At 50.8% G+C, this 24,487-nt stretch overlaps 1 protein-coding gene across 4 annotated transcripts in view; it reads left to right on the forward strand.

Annotated features, from left to right (window-relative positions):
- LOC105474924 (protein kinase AMP-activated non-catalytic subunit gamma 2) overlaps positions 1–24,487 on the forward strand; it is a 321,097-nt gene that overhangs the window by 62,778 nt on the left and 233,832 nt on the right. The gene's annotated exons all lie outside the window — the stretch shown is intronic.

Below are 24,487 nucleotides of genomic sequence, written 5' to 3' on the forward strand. Positions count from 1 at the left end.
CTGCTTCCCCAACTTGCATGGAAACTTCCAAGGACTAGAGAAATCTCAGGTGGTTTTTTTTTTTTTTTTTTTTTCCAGCCCAGCAGTAGTAGACCTTGAGAGGCACACACTTATAAAGAGGAAACTGAGGGTTCAATGGTTAAATTCAGTGAACATAATTGAAAATCTAAAATATTTAATCTTCTTTGCCTAAAGTCACAAAGGGATTCAGCTGGAAAGAGAAGCCAGGTGTCCTGCGGTCCAGCCTGGTCTTTTGAAGTGGGGTGGGTGGTGGAGGGGAATGGAGGCTGGTGGACTGAGGTTGGGTGGACCCAGTCCCTAAGCCTGGTCTTTGTGTTTGTTATCCCAGCTCTGGCTTCTCTTCAGGTCTTGTCCCAGGGTGAAATAAAACATCAACACTCTAGCAAAACAAACTCTTGAGTCCTGTGTCCGAGGCATTGGCCTTTCCAACAAGAGGAAGATGCTTGACCTCCTCACTTGATAGTGTTGGATAACCAGGGGTCACTGGGACTGCGGGTTCTAATTTTGTGTTATTCTTTCAGCTCAGCTGGTAACTAATGGAATCCATCTTGGATTTATCCAACTCCCTCAGAGTGCTCTTTCAAACTATTGATCTTTTTCTTCCTTTAAAAGTATTCAGGTCCTGGCCAGGCACGGTGGCTCACGCCTATAATTCCAGCACTTTGGGAGGACGAGGCAGGTGGATCACAAGGTCAGGAGATCAAGACCATCCTGGCTAACACGGTGAAACCCTGTCTCTACTACAAATACAAAAAAATTATCCGGGCGTGGTGGCAGGCACCTGTAGTCCCAGCTACTCGGGAGGCTAGGCAGGAGAATGGCGTGAACCCGGGAAGCGGAACTTGTAGTGAGCCAAGATTGCGCCACTGCACTCCAGCCTGGGCAACCGAGCGAGACTCCGTCTCAAAAAAAAAAAGAAAAAAAAAGTATTCAGGTCCCTCCTCCCACGAGATGCCCCAGAGACCAGTCTCACCACACCCCCTTCTAACAAACCCCCTTACCTCCTCTCAGACTCAGCCTGGGCCTAACAAAGGTGAATACCTGTACTTTTATGCATTACTTTGTATTAAGTTGTATTCAGTTCTTGTCGGTAGATTGAAATGATGAATCCTAATGCAGTCAGGTAGGGGTCTTATTTTCTTAGAAGGATCTGTCTCCACGTTACCTCTTGCACTGCTGTTAGCTGTCTGTATTGCGTATTTTGGTAAATATTTACTGATTGATTAGGCATCTGGCACCATGTGTGGCAATTTCATGAATGTTAATTATTATAATTTTCATGATGATCCTGGGAAATTTCCCTTTTATACAAGGAAATTGAGACTCCATGAATTTGAATAATGTACTGACATTGCATAACCAGTAAATGGCAAACTGGAGCTCAAACTCAGGCCCTCAGACAACTCCAGAGTTGTCCCTCCGACTGCACTTATGAGCCACATGGTAAATTGTCTGGTAGTGAAAACTTGCCTTTAGCTCTTGTTGGGGGCTGGTGACTTAGCAGGAAACCTAGGTTGGACCCGCAGGCAAATGGCTCATTCAAGGCTCGATACCTTCCGTCCCTTCCTAGTGGGCAGACTTGTCCTGAGGCCTTGGCAGCCCAGCACCAGTGGGACAGGGCACTGACCTGTCATCAGCCCTGCACACCTGTCAGCTCTGCACACCTGTCAGCTCTCTGCACTTTCCAGCCAAGCCTTTCATCAGCCTGAACCAAACATCCTTCCCACGAGTGTGAGTTAAGACCCTGGAGTCCTAAAAGGGTTTAATGTGAGATTGCAAAGCTCTAGCCTCAATTACTGAAATTTGAGTTAAGAGAAAAATAGAATGGAATCAAAAGCACCTGATGCCCAAGAACTGGGGGTGTTCCTTCTTCACTCCAGAGTCCTTGGCCCCAAGAACTGGGGGGTGTTCCTTCTTCACCCCAGAGGCCTCGTGGCGTGGGCCTGGCAGAGCATTCTGCTGTTCATCCCCTGGCTACCATGGGCAAATCATTTCCTTCTCCTGAGCCTGATTTTTCTTCTAAAAATGGAGACAGTACCTGCCTCACAGGACTAGGGGGCAGCTGCCAGCACATAATAGATGCTTAATAAATAGGAGGTCCTATTTATTCAGGTGAGCCTTCAGCTGTGGCCTGTCCTGGCAGGACCCAGCAGAACACCTTCCAAAGCAGTGGGAGCAACTGAGTTTTTGGTGGAATTCTCCAGGTCTTAGCACTTTGATTATTCATCAGGTGACCGGGGCCAGAGGGCTCTGGGTTCCGCAGGGTCCCTGTAGTTCCCTTGCTGCTCCAATCCCATCTGTCCTAGCTGGTGGTTCTGCCCCACCTGTCACACATGGACAGGGTCTGCCCTCTCCACCGCCTGGGGTCCCATGGTGGTTCTGCTACTGCCACCTTCTGCAGGTCACTGGGCATGTCCGTATGGTCTTCCTCGATCATACATCTCCTCCTTGGTACCCCATGCCCCTCTGCCCCTGTGTTCTGGCACAGGGGAGGTAGGGAGAGAGCAGAAGAAAAGCAAAGCCAGACTTAGGTGTTTGTTTTGGTTTTATTTTGTGGGTAAGGTATGTGGTGGCATTTTATTGTTTAATGTCTGCTTTTAGGGAGTCTGCCATCTGCCTGGTGATAATGGCTGCAGCTCCTGAGTCACCAGTGAGCTAGAGCCTGGCTGTGCAGATTCCAGTAAATAAGATAACAGACGCTCGGCGGGGCTGCGGGGACAGAGCCAGCCCATGGGCTGCAGGCGCTGCCAGGAATTGCCCCACTACTGTGTTGTGGGGGTGGCAACTTTAGGGGGTTCCAGGCAGCCCAGGGTGGGCCCTCTGGGCGGAGTGGAGGGCTGTGGAGTTGGGGGCCCCGGTTCTTCCCAACTTGGCTTTCCTTTCCTTTTTGGTCATGGGCTCTTAGAGTCTGGGGGCTCCTAGGACAGGATTTTGCTGGTGCTCAGAGACAGAACCAGCTGCAGAATCAGGAGCTGAGGACAACGAGACGCAGCACCAAGCCTCTGAAACTGTGTGGGCTTTTCTTTTCTCACAACCCAAACAGCTGATGTTTTCGACCTTAAATGAAGACGTTCTTGCTTTGCAAGCTGCATTGGCCAAGTCACATTCAGAATCATGTTTTAACTGGGGGTGGAATTGCAGCTGACAAATGTGAGCATTTGGGGGTGCTCTAAGGCTTTTCTAGAAGGTCTAGGGTCCACTTGCGTGTTGTCAGAAGGGAGAACTGGGGTGGCTTGTGTTAGAGAAAAAGTGGGAAGGAAACAAAATATTATCTTCGCTTGGTGTAAAGAGAGTGCACAAGACTCCAGGTAACCTGGGGCCAGTGAGCAGCATCTTCCGTGGACCGTGGTAGGTGTGGGGCTCTTTCTCGGGGCCCGTTGCTGTGGCTCGTACTCTGCCTGTGGCTCCGGGATGGCTGACCTGGAGGCTGTGGCACTCTCCCGAAACCGTAGCCATCAGATGGTTAGATCCTGCCCTCCCGTTCCATTCATCAAAGCAGGGAAATGTGCAGAGACACTTAGAAATATTTTCACCAATAAGCATCCGAAGGGTGATTACTACTTATCCAAACAAATAGGTAAGAACGATAACCTTTAACTGCTATTCCCCAAATTCCCCAAGGTTTTCTAGCACCTAAGGCCTTCCCTCCACAACTCTGGCAGGAAATAGGTAGCTCTTCAAAGGTGAGCTTTCTGGATAACGGAGCTTCCCCCTAATAAACGGTGCTTGATTTGGGTTCAGCCCGGTGAGCGCTGCCACGTCAGAGTCGAGTGAGCTGGCGGGGAACCTGGAGTATCCTTGGAGTGGGTGTTTGTGTCTGAAGAGCAAGCAGGAATGACATGTTTTTAACAGAAGACCAATGTGAAGGCAACGTTCCTGTGCTGAGAAGACCGGCGGGAGGACCCTGCAGCGAGGGCCTGCCAGAGCCCCTCGAAGCTCGCCAGGTGGAGCGGCCACCACGACCCTGGAATGAGGCCCGTTCTGACACCTGCTGTGGAATGCGAGAGTTTCTGGATGATCCCCGCTGCTGATGCTGCACCCATCTCAGGGTAGGGGTGTGAGGGAAGGGGCTAGTCTGGCCTAGGGATTCACCTGTTTTGAAAGCAGAATTGTTCAGATTCAAGAAGCCCACTCGCCCCTCTTGGGATTTGCCCTTAATGTTAGGCCAAGACCCAAGCCAGGCATTTATGCAGGATGGCCAAGCCTGGCTGGGAGCCAGCTGCAGGCATCTGCCACCACCCCCTTCCTCTGAGTCACCCCACACTCATATGCGCAAGGCGTAGAGCCCCGAGACGTGCTCGCTGGCATCTTCCAACACGAACTCCACGGGGAAGACTGGAAGGAAGGGTGGCCCTGGAGTGGAGGAGGGGGAGCACGGGAGAGAGTTGTGCTCCCAGCAGGCCTGGGTCTGGGCCTGGGCGTGAGGAGCTTTACGTGCCCCACTGGGGCGTTAGGATAGCCAAGGCTTAGAATAGCCTTGGATGCTGGCCCAGGCCCCTCGGGGGTCTCACAGGCTGCAGGACTTGCAGCTGCTCCTCCCTGACTGCCTGGAGGCCGAGCCTCAGGCCGCGCGGCCATCTGTCGTGGTTCGCCTCCGAGGAGAGTCTTGGGAAGGGGCCGCTTTCTGAGGCCTCCTTTTTTTTTTTTTTCCTGTTCACCTTCCTTCTCAAAGCCCGACTTGATCTATGAAAACCATCTCCCCTACTTTCTCCTGCGTGGGGAGAAAAGATGCCCAGGGCCCCTCGTGTTTCTCCAAATTCCCCGCAACCTGCACTAGACTCCCTTGTTACAGCACACATTCCTGGGTCTTGCCCACCTGCTGCATGCGCGTCACCAGGCACTCAGCCGTGCCTTGTGTGCACTTCAGACCGGCTTTGCAGGAGGGAGGCCTCCTGTTTCCCTGCTGTTCTTTTATCTGAAGAGCAAGATCATGGGCCTTCTTGCCTACAGTCCAATTGGTCATTGAGTCTAGCAGTTTCCCACCAAATCAGTTTCACCCATGAAGAGAGATAAGTAAATCCTTGTGCAATTAAAAAAAAAAAAAAAAAAGACTCTAAAGAGCATGATGATCCCAACGATCCCAAATGCCGGGGCACTGCGGTTCAGCCAGCTACGCCTTGTCTGGAATACTGTCAACAAACTAGAGTCCTGCCAGATGCACTTGACAATGAAATCAACCTGAGCATCATCCAATCTCTGGTGCTGGACTCAGTTGCCACCACTTTGACAAAGTCTGGAGTGCAGTGAGTGAGGACACTAGGTGATGGGTGGGGAGTCCAGCCCACTGTGGCCAGGGTTCCTCACATTTAAATATCCGCTGTCTTCTTGCTGCAGGGCGGTCCCTGTACTTACTTGGGCAGAGGGAAGGGCATAGTTTGTAGGGAGGGGTTAGGAAATTATGGCTTCAGCCCCTTCCCTCCTCCAGGCCCTTTCCTCATGTCCTGGGTCCCCACTACAGGCTTCCGCCGACTTTTCTTCGCCAAGTGATTTTTCTGTTTGGCCATCGTCTCCGCCGCATCCAGATTTATCTCTTCTCTCCCCTAGGCCTTTTGGGTCTTCTTCGGAGAGTAGCTAATCCAATAACCCGCCAAGTCAGAGAAGGGTTTGGATGCACAAGTCTCTCTCTTAGCTTCCTTTGAAATGCTGCCTTGACCCAAGTGAGGGGCCCAGGAATAGGCAGTGGAAACGGTTGTGTAGGTTTGGGACATCACACCCTGCTAGGACTTACCTGTTGGAGAAACTGGGCTTTTGGTGGCGAACAAATCATTCTTCCTACCTCTGTGGCAACTGTGCATCTAAGCTGGGTTCTGGAAGGCGCAGTGCTGGCCATTTCAGATCACAGGTTGGGAAGAAGGGGCACTGTGCCCGATCTGATAGGTGTAACACGCCATGGTGCTTTGGCACCAAGAGGCCAATTGAAACTGGAGAGTTTTAGAGAATAAAGTATGACTATCACCCACAGCACAGCTGCTTCCTGAAAATTCCGCTCCCACTGCATGAAAAAGCACATGGAGTATTCCAGGATTCTTAATATAGGCATTTTCCCACGTTCTGTAGATTGCCTGTTTTTCTTTCCCTACCCCATGGGTCTGCTGGTAGTTGACTGGCCACTTTTTGGTCAGCTTTATTGAGGTATAATTTACATATAATGCCCCTCGATTGACAGTATACAATTAGGTGCATTGTCGTAAATGTGCACAGTCATGTGACCACTGCCACAGTGTGATCTGGAACATTTCCGCCGCTCCAGAAGGTCCCTCTGACCCTTTACAGCCTCTGCCCTCCCCCACCTCCACCTTAAGACTTGAGGGTGGGTCCATGTCTTACGTTTGTATATCCCATGTCCAGCACAATTCCAAACCCAGTGTGGACACAAGTGATGTTTAAATGAGTACATTAGGAGCCCTGGCTTTTTGTTTTGTTTTTTCCAAGGCTGGAGTGCAATGGTGCGATCTCAGCTCACTTCAACCTCCATCTCCCAGGTTCAAGCGATTCTCGGGCTTCAGCCTCCTGAGTAGCTGGGACTACAGCATGCACCACCATGCCCGGCTTACTTTTTGTAGTTTTAGTAGAGATGGGGTTTCACCATGTTGCCCAGGCTGGTCTCGAACTCCTGAGCTCAGGTGATCCACCTGCCTCAGACTCAAAGTCCTCGGGTTACAGGTGTGAGCCACTGTCCCCAGCCAGCTCTGGCATATTTTAAAAATCCTCCCAAGACTCCTTCTGTCTCCTTCCATTGATCCTAAGTTTTGAAAGATTGTCCACCCAGGCATTTGTTAATTAGTAATTTCTTCATGTAGTCACTCACTCCTGGTACCAGCCTTCCTGATCAGCATGAGATAGTCAGCGTGACCGAAGTTGATAACATTCCAGCTGAAAGCAGAGGCTTGCTGTTCTCGATTGCCTATGCAGTCACGGGTGAAATGTGCAATTTCCTTTCCACTCCTTGAGTGCCTCTGAGCGCTGCGAGAGCCTCCATTGTTACTTTCGGTTATCTCTCACCCTAGACCAGAAATCGCCAGCCTTCATCACTGGCCTCTGCCTTTTTCTTTTTTTCTTTTAATAATAAATGAGGAAGTTAGCCTTTGAGCAATTTAGGAGCTCACCCGAGAGCACCCCAAAAGGCTTGAAGTTTACAGGGATTTTTCTCTGTCCCGAACTGTTTCTTGTTGTTGTAGTTGTTGAGATGGAGTCTCGCTCTGTCGCCAGGGCTGGAGGGCAGTGGCGCGATCTCGGCTCACTGCAACCTCCACCCCCTGGATTCAAGCGATTCTCCTGCCTCAGACTCCCGAGTAACTGGGACTACAGGCGGCCACCACCACGCCCAGCTAATTTTTGTATTTTTAGTAGAGACAGGGTTGGCCAGGCGGGTCTAGAACTCCTGACCTCAGGTGATCAGCCCGCCTCGGCCTCCCAAAGTGCTTGGACTACAGGCAAGAGCCACTGTGCCCGGCCTGTCCCAAACTGTCACCAAGGATTTGATGTGTCCCTTCATTCTGCCTTCCTGAGCTTCCTTTCACTTGTACATTGGGGAAGGATCTTGGCAAACTAGTAAGGCGGAACCTGCCTCTTTCCTCTCATCAAGTCTCTGAGAAGGAAGACGCTGGTATCCCTGGGTTCGCTCATTATAGCATATTGCCCCTAAACTCAGCGAACTATTTTAAAGTGATAACTCATGTTTTCCAGATGAGTCCCAGGCATCACAGCCGTGTCTTTGTTAACTCATATGTGTTTCTATACTTCTATATGTTAACTCATTTTCCAGTAGGAACACTCCCATGATTCCCAGTTTTTAGATTAAAAAACAGAGAAATGAAGTAACTTTCCTAGGGTTACATAGTCACAAGATCACCTGTTGCTACATAGCAAACCACCCCAAAACTTAAAAATATGATTTGAAATCATCTTTCATAGATTTAGGGGTCATCTGGCTCAGCTGAGTTCTCACTGGGGGTTTCTCCTATTTGAAAAGTCAGGTGGCGGCTGAGCCCGGCTCATCCTAGAGGCTCCTTCACTCTCACATTGGGCCCCTGGGCTGGCTGCGCAGCTCCTCCTCCATCCGTGCGGCCTCTCCACGTGGCTGGCTTGAGCTTCCTGATAACATGGTGGTCTTGGTGCAGATTCCTAACGTGGCAGCTGGTTTTACCCATGGCAGACATTACAAGAGATCCAGGAGGAACTGCGAGGTTCCTTCTCACCTAACCCAGAAGTCAGGTGGTGTGGTTTCTGCTGCATTTCTGTTGAGCACAGCTGCCCAAACTCAAGGATGGAAGAACAGATTTACCCACTCAACAGGAGACAGCATATGTATGCAGGGAGGGAGCACATTCCTAGTGGCTGTCCTGAGGACCACTCATGCCATGGAGCCCCTGTGCCCGCCATGCCTTGAGCCGCTTCCGCAACAGCTTTCAGACTTTGACAGAGAGCCACGCGAGGAACTTCACATCATGACCTGTTGGATATTCACATCCCAGAAAACTCCTGGAGCTCTGGTTTTGTTCCATGAACAGCAGCCGCAGCAAAACCTGTGTGTCCTCAGTGGATTTTATGACCTATGTCCTACTTGCAGTTTGAGAAGCAGTTCACACGATGCTACCTCAAGTGCCAACTCTGTGCTGCGATGGAACACCACAGACTAAAGAAAACAAATGTAGGGCCGGGCGCGGTGGCTCAAGCCTGTAATCCCAGCACTTTGGGAGGCCGAGACGGGCGGATCACGAGGTCAGGAGATCGAGACCATCCTGGTTAATACGGTGAAACCCCGTCTCTACTAAAAAGTACAAAAAACTAGCCGGGCGAGGTGGCGGGCGCCTGTAGTCCCAGCTACTTGGGAGGCTGAGGCAGGAGAATGGCGTAAACCCGGGAGGCGGAGCTTGCAGTGAGCTGAGATCTGGCCACTGCACTCCAGCCTGGGCGACAGAGCGAGACTCCGTCTCAAAAAAATAAAAACAAACAAAAAAAAAGAAAACAAATGTCAATTTGGGTTACACAGATGCCACTTCTCACCAACCCAGCAAAAGCCCAGCCCAGTGTTCAATGTTCATTCCTTTCTCTAGGCTGGGCACGCAGATAGCCTGGGGAGAACTGCCCTACTGTGATCTCTTGACTCTGCCCTTTCAGCCTTGAAAATAGGGCAGTGCAGAGTAAGAGGGGGCCAGGTGGGCCGCGGGGAGTATCCCCCAGGTAGCTTCGGTTTCCCTCCACCTGTGGAGTTCCCCTTTCTTCTTCATGGATCTCTCCAAAGGCTGTCTCCCATATTTGTTTGAAAACAGGTCTTTGGGAAATGTTGGCACCCTTGGCCATCTGGAAGGTCAGAGTCCACTCACTTTGGGTACAAAGACCTGGGACGTGGCAGCCTCGTGTTGCACAAGCAGGGGGAGGTGTCCCTGGGCCTCATGAGTGCAAAGGGCAGAGGTTCACGATCCAGGGGGCTTCCGGGATCCGCTGGTGAGAACCAAGAGTGAAACCAGAAGCTCTGGCAATGCCGGGGATAAACTACACAAAGGGGATGGTCCTCTGCCTCTAGGGATGTCCTACAGGACCTGACCCAGGATCTTCTGCACTTTCTCCATGAGAAAGAAAGGTCCCAAACCCTTCTGACAGATGTAGGTGACACACGCGGAGGCCACACTCAGGGAGGGGTTTCTTCCTGCCTCTCAGCAGCCACCAGGCCCTGCAGAGGGGCCTGGGCTGCATGGGGACTGCATCCTGCACACAGGACATGAGTCAGGGGCACCTCAGTGACCAGGCCCTGCTCACGGAGGGGTCCAAACTCTGTCCTAAGAGATGATGACTTTTAACCCCATTCCTAGGACATGAGATGCAGGCTTTTTGCTTTTTCTTTTTTGGAAGAACAAAGCTGCAAACAACCCCCTGTTTTTTGTACCTGACTCCCCGCTGGCGCCGCAGCTGATCTGGAAGTCTCTCCTCTGGTGACTTTGGCCTCACATCTCAGCAGTTTTCTTCCCTCGCCTCCTTATGTAACAAGCCCCTCTAAAACAGAATGAGTTTCTTGGCAACAAAACACCAAAAATAAGAAAACCTAGCAAATTCCCTTGTTTAGGTTCATTAGCGCCATGGTTTGCAGCCTCGAGTCCCCAACCAAGAAACTCAAGCTTTTCTGCACCACGTGGTCTCCCCAAAGAACCAGCTGCCCAGCGAGCCCTGTGAGGGGTCCTCTAACCCCACACATTCTGAGGCCACCTGGTGCCTGCAGCTGGTCCCTGGCCTCTATCTGGAGACCTCTGTACTTGGTCGTCATTGTCCCAGCCTGCGGGGCCAAGGGCCTGGGCCTGAGAGATGGGGACCTGGGTTCTCAGACCCTTCTCCCAGCTTCCTTGCTGCCCAGCCCCAGCAAGGCGTTTCATCTCTGAGTGTCTCTAATCTCATTTATCTTCTTGGTCTGAGCGCTGAGCCTCAGACCGGATCCCACCGATCTTCTGACCCTGAGCCTGGGAGCATGGCGTGCACCTTCCTCTGTGTTCTGGAAGGACCTGAAGCCATGGACACGGGAGGAATTGACCTCTCCAGCTCCCGTTTCCTGGTGAACCTATGACCTTCAGCATCTCCGAGGAGCAGGGTGGGCGGTCCAGGCCTGGCGTGATGGGCAGTTGTTTGGCAGATGAAATTGAGGCCATCTCTGGCCATTTGCTGCTATTGCTTTTTAAAAATTTAGTGGATTTTACTTCTGAGCAGTTTTAGGTTTACAGAACAATGGAGCAGAAAGTACAGAGGGTGCCCATCTGCCCCTCCCTGACCCTGCAGCCCCCATGCCAATTTACCCTGTTGTTCGTGTCTTGCATTACGGTGGCATGTCTGTTACCATTGAGCTTCTATTGACACCTTCCTGTTAATCGAAGTCCATAGTCGACCTTAGGGCTCACTCTTGGTGTTGTACGTTCTGTGGGTTTTGACAAACGTGTGATGTTGTGTGTGTGATGTTGTGTGTCCACTATTACACTCTCATGCAGAGCAGTTTCATCGCCCTAGAAATCCCCTGTGCGCCACCTGCCCATCCCTCCCTCCCTCACCCAAGCCCCGGCTGCCATCACTTCCTTCGGCATTCGTCCTGCGCTGTCCTGGAACTGCTCATGCCCTGGAGTCTGAACACAGGCTGTACCCACCAGGTGGCAGTGACCAGCGCAGCCCTGGCGCCCACCTGGATGTGTTCGAAGGAGTGTCGTTGCAGTGCCAGAAGGAGGGACAGCCTGGAACAGAATCTGTGTTGGGAAGGCCTTGGAGGAGCTGGAGGGGTAGGGTCTAGACACCTCCTGTCTCAGAGGAGGAAACTGATGACCAGAGATGGGAGGTGACTTTCAAATGACATAGCTGGTTAGGCAGAAATCTATATCCAGGCCTGCCTCGCTGAGAGGGTAGAGGTTCAATTTATCTTTTTAAACAAGAGTTAAACTTACAAAAAGACCAAAAAGCAAAATTGTAAAAGAGTTAGCAGCATGGCTGGTTCTAGTGTCGTCAGCCCGTCTGTGAGGGATTCTGGCTGGTGTGAGGTTCTGGAGGGGCAGTGTACCTGCCAGGCATCTTCACATCCCACCTGGGAGCTGCCTGCAGAGTGGCCCTGGTGGTGTGGCCTGGAATGGGGAGTGGCAGACACCTTCTCCCGGCCTGGCTGGTCTCCACGCATCTGCTGCTGGCTAGATGCTGGCCGGCGGCACCTGGAGCCCCTGCGTGCAGAGTGTCCGCGCCCGTCAGTCTGGAGGACATGACAGGTTCCATGGCTCCTGGGGAGTTCCTGGAGCAGCTGCTGCCTGCATGGCTGAGATCACAGGCTGAAGGGCTCTGGGGAAGTAACAGATTCACACACAGCGAATGACACCAGAAAGGGATTTGGAGCATGGGCTTTGTCCTGTCGCTGGAGACAAGATGCAAAAGTGCCCACAGAACCCAAGTCAGAGCATGGCTTTGTAGAATTATAACATTTGCTATGTGCCCAGTATAGCCAGGCCCATGTGAGGGATGGCAAGCCCGTCGCAATCTTGTAAGAGTTGCTGTTACCGGCTTATGTAGTGGAAACATAAACTAGAAAGAAGCAGCTAGAAGAGCATGACGTAATCAAAAGAGACCTTGGTTAGAAGTTGCAAGACCAGGATTTGGTTCTGGCTGAGTCACAGCTCTACCATGTGGTTTTGAGTAACTTGCTTGAATCTCTGGACATCTGTTACCCCACCTGTAACACAAGGGCCTTGGAGAATTTCTGAGACCACTTCCATCCTAACACCCCGTGACTGCCCAGTTCTCTGGGTTTAGGTGCTAGAGATGAGGGCATCCGCAGCAGGCCTGGGCCAGTGGGGAACAGAAGCTGACAGGCACTGCTCGGCAGGCGGCTGGGGCGGGTGGTTGTCCCCAAAGGTATAATTGCTTTTCTGGGTCTGAGGTGGCCTGGGGACAAGGCCAAGCTGCCCTGCAGGTCACAGGGCCAGGGGAGGTGCAGATGCGGGGGGTGAGAGGTGAGGAGGGAGGGAATCACCACATCCTTGTGGTAATAAAGAGATGTCATGTTCTGTGTTCTTAACTCCATGAATATTTCTGGGCACAAAGTATGGAGAGGGGCCAGAGGGCTTCAGCCAGGAGAGGAGGACAGATGGTACCCATTGTTCCACACTTCTGGTGACACCTTGGGGACAGAAGGTCAGCTCCTCTCTGTTCCCTGAAATCTACCTGCACAATTTCAAAGCTCATCTAACGCAGAATTTTTCAGACTTTTTCACCCACAACACAATAGGAAGTACGTTTTATTCCGGCCCTGTACAGCGGCTCATGCCTGTAATCCCAGCACTCTGGTAGGCCAAGGCGGGTCTATCCCTTGAGCCCAGGAGTTCAAGACCAGCCTGGACAACATGGGAAAACTCCATCTCTACTAAAAATAGAAAAATGAGCCGGGCATGGTAGTGCACACCCGTAATCCCAGCTACTTGGGAGGTTGAGGCATGAGAATCGCTTGAACCTGGGAGGCGGAGGTTGAAGTGAGCCAAGATTGCACTACTACACACCAGCCTGGGTGACAGAGTGAGACTCTATCTCAACAAAAAAACAAACAGGCCAGGTGTGGTGGCTCACGCCTCTAATCCCAACACTTTGGGAGGCCAAAGTAGGTGGATCATGAGGTCAGGAATTTGAGACCAGCCTGGCCAACATGGTGAAACCCCATCTCTACTAAAAAATACAAAAATTAGCCAGGCATGGTGGTGCACACCTGTAATCTCAGCTACTCAGGAGGCTGAGGCAGGAGAATCACTTGAACCCAGGAGATGGAGGTTGCAGCGAGCCGAGATCGCGCCACTGCACTCCAGCCTGGGTGACAGAGTAAGACTCTGTCTCGGGGAAAAAAAAACAAACAAAAGGTACATTTTATTCTATGTGTGTGTGGATCATTGAGACACAGGCTTCATGCAACCGCAAGATGCATTCTTATTGTAATTCAGTTTTTGGTGGTTGTGCAATCCACTAAATTGATTTCATAATCCACTAACAAGTTGGGACTGTCAGTGTGAAGAGCCGTGGCCAGATGCTTCGGGAGTGGCCAGCTCACCCCGGGATGGAAGTGAGGAGACACATGAAAGCTCCTCTATTCACCACGCTCAGCGTGGGAAGCCCTGGCTTGCTTTTTAAGTCCGTGGTATTTCCTCCTTCCTCTGAACTCCCTGTACCTTTTGATCTATAATGTGCCTGGCACGGAGCAGGTGGGTGAAACAAGACAGAGTGGAAGGAATCCTTGGGTACCCGTAGAAAGTGTTGGGGAAGAATCTTTTGATATATGGCTCTGTAAATATGGACAGTTGAGATTCTGAAAGCACTGACGTGGAAGCCTTTGCAGGCCTCAGCTCTGGGCCGAATCCCAAAGCCACATCTTGGGTAGCTATTTGGGAGCAGAAATGAGGTCCCTGAGCCCTCGTTCAGAGGTGTCCTCTCTCACACAAGGTCCTCCTACGTGGAGGAGGGTGTGTCTCCGAGCCAGCCAACAGCTCTGTGACCTTACAAAAATGTCCCCGGGGTGCCCAATTTTACTGTAGTTCACGGTGTCCCTCCTGCAGTTTGTCTTCAAGCATTAACCAAAACTGCTGGATGTGTACCCAGCGGGGAGCACCAGGCGGCAGTGGAGGGTAGGGGGTGGCAGGAAGCTGACTGTGGGGGAAGCCTCAGATCTGACCAGGGCCATTGGGCCTACGCGGCAGAGGTCAGGCTGGGGCCAGCTCACTTTCACCTCGTGGCTGGTTTTTTCCTCTCTGAAGTCTGGGCGGCCGACGACTGGAGGGTGTGGCTGCAGCTGGCGGCCGGACAGGGTGTGGGGCCTCGGGGCCTCTCCCTTGGGTCGTTAGTGCCCATGGAGGACTCTATGCTGGTATTAGCTGGTGGTTTGGTATTTTATCTGTAAGCCAATAAAACCTCCCCAGAACCCCAGAGCTGGCCTCTTCACACCCTGTCTTAATAGCATCATAATGTCAGAGCTGAAGACAGCCCTAGAAGTGAAGGGCTGTCCCTCCGTACAGGGGCTGGAGGTGGCGCATGAGGACATCATTCCCTTATCCCGAGGTCTTGGTGTTTACTGGCCCCTGGGCCATCCTCAGTCATTTACGCCCCAGCTTATGACCACTCTTCCAGTGTCAGCTCTGCAAGGGGGAAGGACAGAGGCTCATGGAATCCAGCCCTGGGAGGAGCTGGTGACTCAGGGGTGAATGAGACACGGTCCTTGCCGAACTCCAACTGGGTGTGGAAGGAGACAGGCCCTCAGTGACAGGGTGACAAGATGCCGTGACAGATACTTGTGTGACCGTTACCCAGCTTGCAAAGGCAAGAGGATTGCCCCACTCTGCTGCCAAGGCTCAGAGATGAGGCTAGAAGGCGATCATGGTGCTTTTCTAAACCTGTGATTGCCCTTCACGTACTGCGAATGTTCTCTGACAGTCAAAGCAGGGCATTTGGCTATTTCCTCTGGTTCTCCAAGCACTGCCAGGATGATGGCCCTTCACATCGGTCTTTGTCCTCTCATCCAGCTGGGGCCATTGGGTGTCTCACTGGGGCCTGGGCAAAGTGAAGGCTTCATAGTGTGGACAGAGAGCCATAGTGTGGACGGAGAGCCCACCTAATGACTGAGTGGACCCCATCCATCTATGCAGGGAAGGCTAAGAGCTTCCAAACAGTGGCCTGCTTTTACCCTGGACTCTCCCCATGTCTGTCCCCACCAGCTGGGGTGAGGAGGCCTGGGGCTCTGTGTTAGGCAGGGTCTCCAGAGAAAGAGAACCAAGAGGAGAGATCCAAGCATATAGATCTCCTATTTTTCTTAATATACATATATATTATATATATATAAAATTACATATATATAATTACATATATTATATATATTAAGAAAAATATGTATATTAAGGAGATATAATCACATATTAACTATATCTAATGTATATAACATGATTAATATATACATAGTATTGTTTTTTATATATATATGTATATATGTGAGATTTGTTGGAAGGAATTGGCTCATGCGTTGATTGGAACTGAAAAGTCCCGAATCCACTGGGCAGATGGTCTAGAAGCTCAGGCGGTCGATGCTGCAGTCATGAAGCAGAATTTCCCGTTCCGGAACCCTCTGTTTTCCCTCTTCAGGCCTGCTGCGGATTGGGGGAGGCCCACCCACATCATTCAGCATGATCTGCTTCACTTCAAGTCACTGATTGTAGATATTAACCACGTCTGCAAATACGCCCACGGCAGCCACCTGACTGGTGTTTGATTGAATCAGTGGGTGCTATGGCCTCGCCAGGCTGACACGTCAAATTAGCCGTTACCAACTCCACAATGGAATGTGGTCAGTGGAGCCCAGCGCTCCCTGTCCCATAACATCCCCTCCCCTGTGCCCTGGCTGAGGCGTAGGGTGCCACCTGTGGAGACCACAGCTACTCCGGATGGAGGCGGCAACCTGCAGCCCAGGCCACAGCCTTGGAAGGGAGCTGGGAGGCTGCCTGCTGCTGGTCCCCAGGGAGGCGGCTGCATGGACCATGCAAACACGCCCCACACCTGCATGTCCTGGGGCCTCCTGGGTACTTGCCTCCTTCCTCATGAACTGTGAGCTGACCCAGACTCCTGTAGCCTCCACCCAACCTGCGCCTCTAGGTAGTGCCCCTGCCCCCCACTCTCCCTCCTTCTGGGGGATCTCAGACAGGCTGGAAGAAGACAAGCGTGTGTGGTTAGCAGAGGCTGGACTCAACCTGGCCTGGGAGCAGCTGCCTGTAAGAGCCTGCCCTGGGGCCCTGCACTAGGAAGGGGCTCTCAGGAATCCCACAGCACAAGCCCTGAGGTCAGGACGTTTAGGATGGCCACCCCCAGCTGGTCAGAAGAGGCACTGCTGGCCGCTGCAGAGCATCCTCCACCACAACGTGAGGAGGCCAGTGGGGTCCCTCCAAGCTTCCGTGGAGCTCTGGTCAAGTAAAGGCTGCCCTGGGTGGGCAGGGAAAACCTCGGCGGCCCTTTGCACAAGGAGAGAGCCGGAGACTCCGGCAGCAGCCACGCTGTGATCCTCTTTAGAACTGCCGTGCACAAGTGATGAATCATCTTGGCTTTCACCTTGGGAAAGGGATAAAGACAGCTCTCTAATTATAAGGGGGCAGCCAGTGTCTTTGCAGAAGCCTCTGAAACCCGATCTCAGGCCTTGGTTGAGTGTGAGCAACTGCCCTGGCTTCCGCGGGGAGCCACACGAGGGGCCTGGCTGCCCCGGTGATGATGCCTTTGTCGCTCCCCACGGCCTTCATCATCAGGCCCCAGTGTGCCCTCGGCCAGCGGCCCTTGCCATCCCCAGTGCCATGGGGGCTCACACTGCGGGAACGGCCTTTGATCACATCCTCTGGTCTGGTTTCCCACCAGCCCATGATAAGAAGGATGATGGCCTCATTTTACACACTGGAAAGTGGAGGCTCCTGGATTTTCAAGGGCGCACTCCATATAAGTCATGAATGCAGAACTGTGGGGAGGATCGAGGTCTCCTGGGCACTCTGGGCCAGGGATTCTGCAGCTATTTGGTTTTGAGCAAAAGGAGTTTCATGTCTGGTGCTGATATGGAGCTAGGGAAGCCCCAGGTGGCCTCGGGCCAGATGAGGAACTGGGAATACGGTGGAGCAGGGGACTTACTCAAAGCCAGGGAAGGCTCAGGTTGCCAGACCGGGGTCCTTGGCCTTGGGGGGCGGGGAGGGGGAGCCCCGAGGAGGCTGTGGGAACTAGGACCACCAGGTGAAGGAGCCGGGGAGGAAGGGTGGCCGCGGGAGTGAAAAACAGTTGGATTTTTCTTTTGACATCAGGAAGTTGCTTAGGCTGCAGTGAGAAACTCTGTGTCCTCTGTGGAAAGTAAATGGCTCTGGAACTTCTCGGAGAGTGGAGCTTAGGCCTTCCCGGATTTGGCCACTGTCCGTCCCCTGCTGCCTGGTTCCAGTGATTCAATATTTGTTCCTTATTTTTCTGAGAGTGGTTATATAACACGAATGTTTTTCAAAGGCTCCAATTGACCTGGCTCTGGTCACCTCCTGCCACCCATCAGTACCAAGAATTGCCCGTTTGGTTTTGGGGATTGCGCAAGGCCGGCCTGTCCGGAGACACCTCCCCTGTGCCTCCCAGCAGAGGGGCCTGCCAAGGCCATCACCACTTGTGGCGAGCTCCAGGCCACAGTCACCACTCAGCCATGGTCAGAGCCTATGGGCCACTCCCCGGGCAGTGACTGAGGGCAGGCAAGGTGGGCAGGACAGGGTCCAGGTGGGAACTACGGGCCTCGGGCCTATAGCTGGAGATGCCACATGCAGTTGTCCCAGGGTCACTAAGCATCTGATAGAACCCACCTAGCACTCGATCCCACAGCCCAGGCCCTTAGGATTGAGGGAGCTGAACAATCAGTTGAGAAACCTTAAGGGTTAGAACCTAAGAGGCATATCAAGACACATGTGAAGATGGAAAGGCAGAAATGCCGCTGGGTCCTGGCCATTCACCTAGATAGCGTTGTGAAGGCAGCAGAGGAAGTTCCTTCCTTCCCTCGCAGTGCAGGCCCCAAGACTCCACCCAAAGGCCCTGTGGCTCTGAGAGCAGTGGAGAGTCTTTCTTTGGTCGTTTGAGAGTAGGAGGAAATTATTTTGATGATGAAGATAGGAGATGAGAATGTGCATCTTATTCTGAATCTAGTGGGGTTCCTTTACAATGTTCCCGATCTCACCTATTGTTGCCCAGTTCGGCGGGTAAAAACAGAGAACGTGTGAGCTAAAAGGCGTCTTCACAGGTTCTCTAGTTCAACCCTCTCATTTGACAGATGAAAAGCTGAAGTCCAGACATGCCCAAGATGCCCCAGATCGCAGATCACAGAGCTGGGGCTCCGGCTCAGCCCCCGGCTCCCTCCCCGCTGCAGGCTGTGTTCTCGCGGGCCTGAGGGACACGGGGGCTTGAATATGCCAGGGAGGGGCCCTGGCCTCGGCGGACGCACGGCCCAGCAGCTCCAGATGGTGCTCTCTGTGCTGGGGTTCACTCAGCGGGAGCGGAGAATGCAAACCATCCTCAATGTGTTGCTTCCTCGGTCGGAATCAAACAGGAATGTTGTATCATGATCCTGATATTTTAAACCTCAAGTTGACCCTGAGGTGGGGGCCATTGTGGGCCCCTGCCACTGGCAGGCTTTCTATTTGTCCTGTATTTGCACTCTTGTCTGTCTTCTTTCCGGGGTATCCCAGCTGCTTCAACAAAGGAGTTCTGTAAGACAAAACATCAGAAACGCTGGAAGGTCGGAACTGCATCTGATCGATACACACTTAGCACCTGCTGTCAGGGCTAAGATGTGAGTAAAACCATCCCCATCCTTCAAGAATACACAAATTAGTTGATTGCAAACATAGAAAGTCTATTATCCTATGGGGAAATATTGGGATAAGTAGGGGACCGGGGGCAGGAAGAGCTGTATATGACTCCAAAATGTGGATAGTGCAAGAACGCGAGTGATTGCATTTGGTGGCGGGATTTTTTAGACTTTCCTGTTCCTTGCAACACCAGCATGAGTTACTTTTAGTTAAGAAGAACTTGGAAGAGAAAGTTAGTATGGTAAGCTGTCTGGGGAATGAATCACAGGACTATACAAATCCTTATGTATCCTTCCTTCCTTCCCCTGAGGTCGCACTGTGCCAAGGATACTTGTTTTAGGAAGAAAAGCTCTCTTTTTATAGCCTCTGATACCAAATTGTTTTTCTGTTACTGGAACCGAGCCACTCCAGGGAGGTGGTGGAGTTTCATAGAAAGAGTTCTGAGCTGGGAGTAGGTGGACCTGGTTACAGGACATGCCTTCTACTGTCTGATTCTCTGGCACTGGGCAAATGACTTAACCTCTCTGACCCTCAGTATCTTCATCTGTAGTCGGGGATGATACCACTTTTCTTTCCCACTTGTATGGGTTGCTGTAAGGACCAAATGAGGCAACGGTTCGGAGATTTCAGAAGGACATACTAATGTCAGATTAATGATGGCTCTGTTGTTAATACCTCACTTTTTTTGTGATAGACTTTTGGTTTTTGCCTGGATTTCTAAGGTGGTGAGATGGATAAATGAGTTGCTTTTAAGGTCAGCTTACATCTCAGGAATTCTCTAGATTTGGGGCTTTTCTCTTTGGTCCTGATGCTTTCCTGACAGGTGACTTTATCAGTCCAAATCCTGAAAATTCACTTTTTTATCTCCAACACATGTGGCCAAAGTCTAACTGACATTTTGTGCAGCAGATGAAAATCAGAGTGCTACAGCTGTCTCTTGGCAGAGATCAGGAGTTCAGCATCTCTTGGTACCTCAGCGTTGTCCCCTAAATATCCTCCCAGTCCTGTGAGGGCCTGAGTGGCTGGCGGACAGGAAGAGGAAGTGAAGGACTGGAATGGGAGTGGAGACCGGTAGTGGGGAAGGCCCAAAGCTCTGGCAGGAGTTTTAAATTTAGAAATCACGGGAATGGGGCAAATCCAGGAGCTTGGGCCTCTGGCGTGTCACCTAAGAGGCCAGGTCCTAAGTATTCTACACGCCAAGACTCTAGTTGCCATAGTTGCAGTTAGAGATTTTCCCACACCGGCCCCAAGGTGCGTGATGTTTCCTGGTGAGCTCTGGAGATGAGAGCCAAGATTAGAATACTGGGACTTGCTGGGAGGTGGGATTGGGGGTGGGGAGCCTTCCAGCAAACCCCGCCATCTGTGCCAGGGGACTTCCCTGTCGGGCTGCATGACCAGGCAGGCACACACACCTGAGTCCAGCAGCCTCACAGCAGGCCACAATGTTGGACCTGACTTGATGCTTTCATACTCACTCCGGCCCGAGACACCTGCCTGGGACCTGCCTCCGCCACTCCGGGCAGCCGCCTGGGGCCCGTGGGCAGCCTGAGCTAGCAGCAAGCCCTGCATCCTGCCCTCAGCTCTTTTAAACCATCTTGACGTGAGTCCCTTTGAACCTCCTCAGCCTCAGTTGTTAGAGAAGGATGCTGCTTAGGGTTGCATGAGGAGCAAGCGAGGATTTGTGAAAAAGCTTCTGCATGTGGAAACTGCTGTTGCTGAACGAATGTTAGAGGGTAATGAGAATTTGAAACCAGAGAGGAATGTGCTCATTAAAATGGGCGATAAGAGACCCACCCTGGTCCCTCGTCACTTCCTAGTGAATTGCAACTGCGTGTGGCCTGATGGTTCACTGGCCCGGCGGCACAGACTCTGTGGCCCCCATGCTTGCTGCAGGCGCAAGAGGGTGCTTAGTCGGGGAATTAATTCAAACACGTCTGGAACCTGCTGCTTGCCGGGTACAGTACGAGGCCAAGAATAGAGAGGTGGGTAGATTTCCTCTTGCCAGTGATGGATTCAAAGTCTAGTTAGAGAAATAAACTGATAGATGAGGATAATACGGGGTTATGAGTCCGGTAATAAAGGTGTGTCTGAAGTACTGTGGGACACAGTCTAGAATAATAAGAGATAATTAATTCTGTCTGAGGGTGACTCTCAGCAAGAGAGTGTATTTGAATTGGGCTTTGCAGGACACATAGGAGTTTACTTTGTGAGCCAGGATTTGGGGGCACGGGGCAGGAAGAGCAAGAGAAAGGAAAGAGAGCTCAGAGGAAGGAAAGGGTTAGGGGTGTTTGGTGAATGGCACCAGGGTGGTTCCTGCATTGCTATGGGCTGGGCTCCATGCTGGGGGCTGGGGATGGGACCCTGGAGCTATCCCTGAGTGGCTGAAGTGAAGCGGGAGCGGTTCACAGGACGGGTGGATGGTAGTCATGAACAGAAGTGTCTGAGGAGTTAAGACAGCATTCCAGGTGGGATGTCCATGGATACATAGCTGTGTTTGGAAAATGACAAACCCTCTGCCTGGGCTGTTGCTGAAAGGAGGAGACAGGAACAGAGAACATCAGAAATAAGGCTGCAGAGGTCAGCTCATCTGTGGGGCTTGGGTTGCAGTCTGCAGGGCTGGCTGGGAGCTCCTGACTGTGTTTGAGACTCCCGAGACTCCTTCATGGGAGGCACACAGCTCTTCATCTGGGCTATGGTGGAATTTCCAAATGCCCTCGCTGTACCGAGGCCAGTGCATGCTCCCCACGCTCCCCAGGTGATCTCAATGTGCAGCCAGGGCTGAGAACTTTGGAGATAAACACCACCAGAAAGGCTGAGTCTGGAATCTGCACACCTGAGATCTCACCAGCATGTCTCAGTCAGCCAGGCCTGGAAGCCATTGCCGAGGTGACAGTAGAGTCTAAGGCTGGGGCCTTAGCAGGGGACTGATGTGATGGGGCTCACCCTTTCAGGGGTCGCTCTTTAAGCAGAGATTTGGAGCACAGATCCGAACGAGTAAGGCTGAACGATTTGTACAATAATTAGGTGGCCGAAGAGGGAACTGGGTGAGAGTGGGTATAGGCCTGGACCCCTGGGGCAAGGACATGGAGAGAAGGGAATGGGTTAAAAAAAAAAGAAAAAAAAAAGGTTAAGTACAGCGAACACTACAGAAGGAAATGAAAGATGGAAATGAACACAAATAGATGAAAACACATCCTATGTTCATGGATTGGGAGGCAATATTGTTAAGAGGTCAAGACTACCCAAAGTGGTCTATAGATTCAGTGCAATCCCTATCAATTTTCCCAAAAATAGAACAATTAGTCTATCCTAAAATTCACGTGGAATCTTAAGGGACCCTATCTAGGCAAAATAATCTTGAAAAAAAGAAGAACAAAGTTGGAGGTCTCACATTTCCCAATTTTAAACTTACTGTAAGGCCACAATAATCAAAACAGTGTGATACTACCAAAAAAACAGGCACGTAGACCAATGGAAGGGAACAGAGAGCCCAGAAATAAACCCTCAGAGATATAGTCAAATGACTTTCCATAGTCACGCCAAGACTATTCAATGGGGAAAGGACCATCTTTTCAACAAGTAGTGCCAAGAAAACTGGATCTCTACATGCAAAAGAATGAAATTGGACCCTTGTTTATACCATATACAAAAATTTACATAGATCAAAGACCTAAATATAAGAGCTAAAACCATAAAATATAAAACTCTTAGAAGAAAACATAGGAGAAAACCTTCATGACACTTAATTTGGCAGTGATTTCTTGAATACAACACCAAAAGCACAGGCAACAAAAGGAAAATTAGATAAATCAAAGACTTCTGTACATCAAAGGACACAGCAGAGTAAAACAGCGACCCACAGAATGGGGGAAAATATTTGTAAGTCATGTGTCTGACAAGGGGTTAATAACCAGAATATATAAAGAATTCCTACAAGTCAACCATAATCAACCCAATTAAAAAATGGGCAAAGAAGTTAAATAGACATTTCTCCAAACAAGACAGACAAATAGCCTGAATAGACATTTCTCCAAAGATGATAGACAAATGGCCTGAATAGACATTTCTCCAAAGATGATAGACAAATGGCCTGAATAGACATTTCTCCAAAGATGATATACAAATGGCCAATAAGCAGATGAAAAGATGTTCAACATCACTAGTTATCCAAGAAATGCAAATCAAAACCATAATGAGATATGAACTCACACCCACTTAAGATGGCTATCAGAAAACAAAGACCAAAGATAACAAGTGTTGGTGAGGGTGTGGAGAAATTGAAACCCTGTGTACTGTGGGTGGGAAAGTAAAATGGGGTAGCTGCTGCAGAAAACAGTTGAATGGCTCCTCAAAAAATTAACAGTAGGATGACCTGATGTCCAGCAGTTTCACTTCTGGGGATAAATGAAAACAATTGAAAGCAAGGTCCTGAAGAGATATTTTTACACCTGTTATATTGGTTTGCTAGGCTGCCATAGCAAAGCACTACAGATTAGGTGGGGTGGCTTAAACAACAGACGTGTTTTCTCATGATTCTGGAGGCTAGAAGTCTAAGATCAAAGTGTCGTCAGGGTTGGTTTTTCTGGGGCCCCTCTCTTTGGGTTGGTGGCTGTCTTCTCCCTGTGTTTCCATGTGTGGTCTGTGTCTTGTAGGTGCCTGTGTCCTAATCTCTTACTGGAAGGACACCAGTCATATTGGACTAGGACCCACCTTAATGACCTCATTTTAAATTAATTGCCTCTTTAAAGACCTTATCTCCAAATACAGTCACATTCTGAGGTCCTGGGGATCAGGACTTCAACATATGGAGTTTTTTGGTGGGAAGGGAGACACTAATTCATACCATAACACTCATACTCATAGCAGCGTTATTCACAATAGACAAAAGGTAGAAGCAACCCAAATGTCCATCAACTGATGAATGCATAAGCAGAATGTAGTCTACTCATACAATGGAACATTATTCAGCCTTCGAAAGGAAGGGAACTGTGGCACACACTACCACATGGAGGAGCCTTGAAGACATTATGCTAAGTGGAATCAGACAGTCACAAAAGGACATATACTGTCTGATTCTACTTATATGAGGTACCTAGAGTGGTCGGATTCAAAGACATAGGAATTATCTCTTTGCACTGGGGGAAGGAGGATGGGGAGTTAGTGTTTGATGGGGACAGCGTTTTGGTTTGGGAAGGTGGGAAGGTTCTAGAGATGATGGTGGTGACGACTACGCAGCAATGTGAATGTTCTTCCTGCCACCAAACCGCACACTTAAAATGACTGAGACGGCAAATATTATGTGTATTTTACCACAACTAAAAACTTTAAAATAAAAAAGAAAGGTTAGGGATGCAGCTCTGCTCGATTTGAGGATGGCTGGGCGGGTTTCTGCCTGGTGTGGAGGCGTTCACAAGGCAAGATTCAAGAGGAAGAAGGGGCAGGGCTGTTTCAGACGCAATGAGTGTGTGGGGAGCTACTTTCCCCCAATCTGTTTTAGACTCTGTTTTGGCCACGACGTCATTAGACTCTGCTGATAGTTTTGCCTCAGCCGCCACCCCAGTGTCACCCTCCCCATCCCTGTCCCATCATCTTCCCAGGCAGACACATGGCCCTGGACCCATGTTCCGTGC

This window comes from Macaca nemestrina, chromosome 4 (assembly GCF_043159975.1).
Source record: "Macaca nemestrina isolate mMacNem1 chromosome 4, mMacNem.hap1, whole genome shotgun sequence".
Taxonomy (NCBI): domain Eukaryota; kingdom Metazoa; phylum Chordata; class Mammalia; order Primates; family Cercopithecidae; genus Macaca; species Macaca nemestrina.